At 32.2% G+C, this 6,594-nt stretch overlaps 1 protein-coding gene across 1 annotated transcript in view; it reads left to right on the top strand.

Moving 5' to 3' along the window:
* Positions 1 to 6,594, top strand: part of LOC107441631 (Alg13 UDP-N-acetylglucosaminyltransferase subunit) — a 75,697-nt gene that overhangs the window by 14,050 nt on the left and 55,053 nt on the right. The gene's annotated exons all lie outside the window — the stretch shown is intronic.

Here is a 6,594-nt window from a genome sequence, read left to right as displayed (position 1 = left end):
AATTGAAGACAGAAGAAATGCATTTTACCTTAATACACACATCTGTAACAGTATCCGAAATCGGAAGTCATCAGTTGCAAGTTTGTTGATAATAGAAATTAAAAATTATTGAGGAATTTTTCTTCAAATGTTTGGCGTGTTCTGTTCCTGAAAGATTTACTAATATTCTGGAGATTTTTTTCAAGTTCTTCGGCCTTTTCCTTAGGGAAATTTTGTTTCTTATTTGCTGCTAAAAAATGGCGTCTGATTCTGTCAATGACTTTGATGGAACTAAATGAAAACGTGATAAATTAATGTCTGATATTTACAGGCTCCCGCTAGACGGCGTACTCGAGCGTTGCGATCGCGAATAATACATTCATTAAATAAAAAATTACTGAAGTATCCCACTTTTTAATTTTGCGTACTGCGCATATGAAATAAAAAAGAAAAGAAAACGAATGATTTACATAAATATATACGTTGAACGCTATATTTACTAGTATCATTCCTGCATATAAAACGAACTTTATAGTTTCTTCAGAAATAAGTCGCTTGCTACAACAATGACAACGATTGGATGACGGATTGTTACTTTTTTTTCGCCTGTAACAAAAATGTTTAGTGTAGCTCTACAAAAGTAAATGAAAACTGCATATTTTCATGATACATCTTCTGAGGTTGAGTCAAATTACTTAGTATGTTTCTGAAATTTGAACATTTTGACATATTTCAAAATTGCTGAGATTAGTGAAAAACGGTACCAAGTTGCGCTCTTAAAAAGCGTGGACTTAAAATAATTTAATCGTCAACCGATTGTAGAGAAATAAAAAAAATTTCTCTGTCAGGCCAAAAAGTAAAACGATTTTAAACAGTAAAATATTTTCTGTACGCAACTTTCTACTGTCACTTTGTTTTCTGAAACTGATATTTTTTAAATCACTATAATTTCATCTTTTAAGGTTTTGAATTGTGAGTGTAAAGTTTAATTTTATACAAACAGCATCACATTACGGTGCAAATTCGTGCTGTAAAAAGATACATTGGAATAATAGTGTTTTGTGAAAGGAAAATATTCTAATAAATTTTTTTTAATCAAATTAATTTCATTTCTTACATTCCTCAACAAAAGTTAGAATAGTAATAATTCGAGAAATCGCTTTTGTTCCTTCTTAATATTTTAGCATACATTTAAAACATACAGGCACTGCTCTCTGCAAAAATTGATTAACTCCATTTTTCGAAATGTCTTAAATTTAAGTATCGAAGCACATCTTTCAAACGTAGCGTTTTATATTTATAATTCATTTCCCAAATAATAAATATTCTCAGATTCAAACGATGTTTTTTAATAAGAATTTTGCATTTTAAAGGAAATTTTGAAAAGTAATGATCATTTCTCACTTTAAAAAAATTATATCAATTATTTAAACATTATGGGTCTCTCAATTTAGATACTGCTGACGAAAAATATACCCAGTGGAAGAAAGATCATGGACTTGAGATCTACTGACGCTACGCTACGATCTATTGACGCTTCGTGGTTTTACTCTCAATGTAACTCAAATGCGGGTTACCTCTACTTAAAAAATGTTTCGTGCTAATGTTTGATTCAAGAGTTAATCTTCTGGGTTTAGTCCGAAACTACAAGGCTACGTCGTTGAACATCAATGTAGCTGCAAGTTTGACATATATCGGCTGTTTTAATCTGGTGATAAAATAAATAATCAAAATATTTACGACTTAAATTACTTTATTAAATTTCCAAACGGAAAAAAAACTCCCTATATCCTGGAAAAATTTCGAATTAAAGCATCGGATTTTCGTTCACAAGACTACAATTTCCATGGTTTCAGTTGAACACTTAATAACAACTTGGAAAAACAATTAATATAGTTTTGGTTAAGTTAAAAATGAACTTTCTGCGAAAGTTAAAGTAATTTTGTATACATAAATTTAAAGCTTAAAAAAACTGCTTTTGATAAATAACAAATTAATAAAGGGTAGAACTAGAAAAAAACAAACCTGCTCATAATGCATTATGGTAAACTCGAACTGCAACTTTGCATATACTATATACACTGTAGGGGCGTACGAATATTTTTTATTTGCTTATCTATATGAACTTACTTTTAATGTGTACAAATATCTTAATGGCAACTCCATTCAGCACAATATGTCTTAGTTTTTACCGTTAATTCTATTTTTACGAAAAAAATGCCCATTTTGTAAACTCGTATATCTATTTTGAGGCGACATTTCGTTTTTGATATGACTGGTTAAAAATTTATAAAGTGTGATTAAATTAATTAATGTTTCGGAGTTTGATTCGAACTTTACATTAAATCTTAAAATCATGTTTCATAGTTATTATTTTTAATAATAATAAAACATTTTGCGATAAAGCAAAGCCCAAAATTCATTTCAAATCGAATTAATGAAGCTTTTTATTTCGAATAGTTTTTTAAAAACTTCTAATAATTAAATTTCATAGGACAGACGAAAACATTTTTTACTCAGGCTATTTTGGGATTCGGGAATGAATTAGAAAAGTAATTCCGAGATTTGTTTAACGCAGTTTGCGTCCTAAAAATCATTGTATTTTTATGCTAGTTAGAAATGGGCAGGATGTTACGAAAAGATAGCCGTAATATTCCTTTTTAGAATTCTTATTAAAAATTAAAATGAAAAGTCCACATTGGAGATGCAGTTTAGTGCAGGAAGGCTACATAATATATATATACAGTCAAACCTCGCTATCTCGAACCTCGATTTCACGAATTTTTCGATATCTCGAAGAAAAAAAATATTCCCTTCAAATTTCCTATACACTCAATGTTAAAAAAAACTTGATTTCACGAATTTTTTTTTCTAATCCCTCGATAACTTGAATTTTTTTTCATAAATAGTGTAGATTTTTTTTCTAAAATTAAAAAAATATTCCAAAAAAAAAGTTTTAAGAATGGCTGACAAGGCATGGAATGATTTGTCTTCATCTACGATAATGAAAGGCTTCAAGAAGTCTGGATTCATTAAAGATCACGAAAGTAGTCAAACAATCAATATCGTTAATTCTGCTGAAAACTACACCGAAAATGATTGAAACAGATTGACCGGACTCATGAAGCTTGAAGACATCGAATTTCATGACTTTGTAAACGTAGATTATCCAGTAACAGTGCGTGGTCAGTGGGATGACAATGATATCATCGCTCAAACGAAAGCTTTTTGTGAACTATCAGAAGAAGAGGATGAGGAAATCAAAGATTTACCGCCCAATGTTACTAACAAACAAGCACTTTCTGCAGTGAACACTGAAAGGAGATTCATTGAGAGGCAGCCGAATATGTCAGAGGAGACATTTAAAGCTATAGTCCACTTAGAAAGTGTTATAGACAAACTTTCTTACTCATCTATAAAGCAAACAACAATTTAATCTTTTTTTAAATGAAAGTGTAAAAAGTGTTTTTAGAATAAATATGGAATAGTAAATAAGGTATGTAACGAGCATTTTTCTTTATTCTACCATCGATAACATGCGATTTTCGATATCTCGAATTTTTTCTCCTCTCCCTTCAAGTTCGAGATATCGAGGTTTGACTGTATATATTATATTAAGCAGGAAATAATATTTATATTATATTGGCGTTTCTACAATAGTGCTAAATTTTTAAAAGCGTTTCTGATTGTCATTATTTCTTTTAACGTTTTTTGGATAATTTTTCATCAACCATTTTTTTTATTTTAATATCTGTTAGTCAGCTTTTTTTTATTTTATTTATCTTGAATATTTCTAATTATCTTTAACATTTATATTAAAGTTTTTTCTCTTTACCCCATACCAATAATACAGCTAAGTTTTGATTATTTTTCAATAATGACTAAATTTATTTATAATTTTTTTTTTATTTTTTAAATACTATATATACATATTACAAGTTAAATGTTGCGATTCGGCCGTCGAATATTCGGTATTCGACCAAATCACTATTTATTACATCTCTCAGCGGAGCTGATGTAGACCGCTGGGATTCCAGGGTTACCTCATTGGGAGGCAAGAGCTCTAATTATTATTTTTTTATTTTTTAAATACTATATATACATATTACAAGTTAAATGTTGCGATTCGGCCGTCGAATATTCGATATTCGACCAAATCACTATTTATTACATCTCTCAGCGGAGCTGATGTAGACCGCTGGGATTCCAGGGTTACCTCATTGGGAGGCAAGAGCTCTATCCCCTGAGCCACCAAGATTTTAAGGAATGCGCTTTCTTTCTCCTCCCTATAGTAGTTAACAGAATTAAAGCTAGATGCCGGTTTTTGAGCATTTCCACTATATCCTTATTCAGGGTTCCCACTCTATGATGAGATTGAAATTCAAGGACTTTCCAGGACTTTTCAAGGACCTCAACAAAATTTTCAAGGACCTTAATCTAAGACCAATTTTAAAAATTATTCTCTTCTATTTTACTAGAAGCAACAATGCTTGTTGTGGCAATAATTAATTTCAAATATAATACCTAAATGCTTTGCCTATATAGAGAGAAGAGAGTATATGTATTATGGACTAAAATTTATATTTTTTTAAAAACAACCCTACTGGTTTTACATATTAATTCACAAAATCATTTTCAGCACAATCTATAACTAATGGTAATGAGGTGTTAATGGTGAAATCCTTTAATCCTGTGTATTTCCATGTGAAGGCTGCATGAAAGACAGAGCTAAATCTTAGGTATTCCATATTCCATGACTATTCCATAACCCCCTCCTCTCCTCTATTAAACATCGTTTCTGAAATTATTCATCCATAATTTACACAACCTTCTCTAAATGTTATGCAGCAACAATTCTTTCTGAAAATAAAAATTAGAAGGAACATATCCCATTTTCACCATGTTTAAAAGCATTATTCGTTATGTGTAATCCACAACTGCCAATGAATATGACCTGGTGGGAATATTTCTCTTTTAATTCACACTGAAGCTTCTAATAGAATTTCCAATTGACATAGGGTCCATCCATGGATAATTGAAGTATTTTAGAGAGCTTTTAACCATCATCCATGCATTTGTAAAAAGAGGACAAAATATTTTCTGCAGTTCCATGACCCATAAATTGGGAGGTAAGATACTTAGTGCAAACTTTATTATCAATTCCTTACCATAATGTCCATCTGCTTAGATTGTAGAGACTGATTTAACGTCTCATCAAAGAGTACAGTGTAGCAATCAACATTCTTCAGCTCATTTATAAGAATCCCTTTGAAGTATAGTGCCAATCCAAAGGAGCCCAAATAGGCTCACTTTGTGGCACTACAAAAAAATTGTCTCGCTATACAGCTATCAGCAAACATTTTGGAGAACAATTTACTAATCCCTTCACAGGAGTTACATGAATAATTACTAGTGATGCACTTCAGACTCCAGAGAATTTCAGCATCAAGCACATTCCTTTTGACCAGATAAGAAGACAATGTTACCTCGGCCACTAAAGTTTCTGTTTCACATGGGGCACACGATGTTGAAGGAGTATTTACACCAGATGAATTAGATGTTGATGTCTTTGGAAAAAGAGAACTCAGGGCATGAGACTGCTTTTTTGTTTTACCTTTCTTTGATGTGTGATTTCAGAGCAGATTCTTCCATTTTCGCGATATCGATCTCCTTCATGCATAATCGGCACTTGGCTCTGAACTTCTTTTCGGGCATCGATAAAATCCATTCTTTATAAGCTTGATTATCCATCCATTGGGGATTAAAATAGCACTTCCCAGGCATAACTAGTCTAAACTACATAACACAAATACGAAGCCGTGCCTTTGCGAATACGCTTTACAATAAAGTTTTGAAATGACGCAAACGTAAGGACAAGTGCGGATGGTAAAACGGCAAATTTATTGAAAACTACAAGGTACATATTGTTACGAAATTCGAGAGTATTCCAGTTTCGATAAGAAAAAAGAAGATCTAAGCATATGCGACAGAAGATGAAGTGGAGTCTCGCCCCGAACGCATTGATTGTCTGCTGTGCTCCGCGCGCTTGGCAGACACCAAGCCCGGTTAGAAACGGTGGCGTTAAAAACCACGTGAGAGAGCTCGGGAACAAAACAGAAAGAACGAGAAAGATCCGCGGGTGTTTTATAAAAAGGGCCGTCGGCAGTGTTGGACAAATTCAAGGACCTATCAAGTTTTTCAAGGACCTAAGATGTTTTTCAAGCACTTTCAAGGACCTAAATTTAGCAAAAAAAATTTCAAGGACTTTCAAGGACTCTCAAGGACCGTGGGAACCCTGTTATTTAATGATATTGTATAAACTTTTATTGTTTTCTGTGTTTTTGAATTATACGAAACATTTCGGGCAATGAAATAATAAGGCACATTTTCAAATTATGAGGAAAGATTTTGGAGAAAAAACACCTTGATTCCATGTAAGCCATAAAATGTTTTTTATATATTGTGCTGCAATCTTGGGGAAATTCACGGAATTCACAAATTAACTCTCTGGAAACAATACTGGGGTAGAGTTTCAGTGAAAAACAAAAACGTCATATTTGGATAAAGGGTGGCTCATGACTATATTAGCTAATCCCTTTGTAAACTAAATACCAG

Source organism: Parasteatoda tepidariorum, chromosome 1 (genome assembly GCF_043381705.1).
Source record: "Parasteatoda tepidariorum isolate YZ-2023 chromosome 1, CAS_Ptep_4.0, whole genome shotgun sequence".
Classification (NCBI taxonomy): Eukaryota; Metazoa; Arthropoda; class Arachnida; order Araneae; family Theridiidae; genus Parasteatoda; species Parasteatoda tepidariorum.
This window is presented reverse-complemented; position numbering and strand designations above follow the sequence as displayed.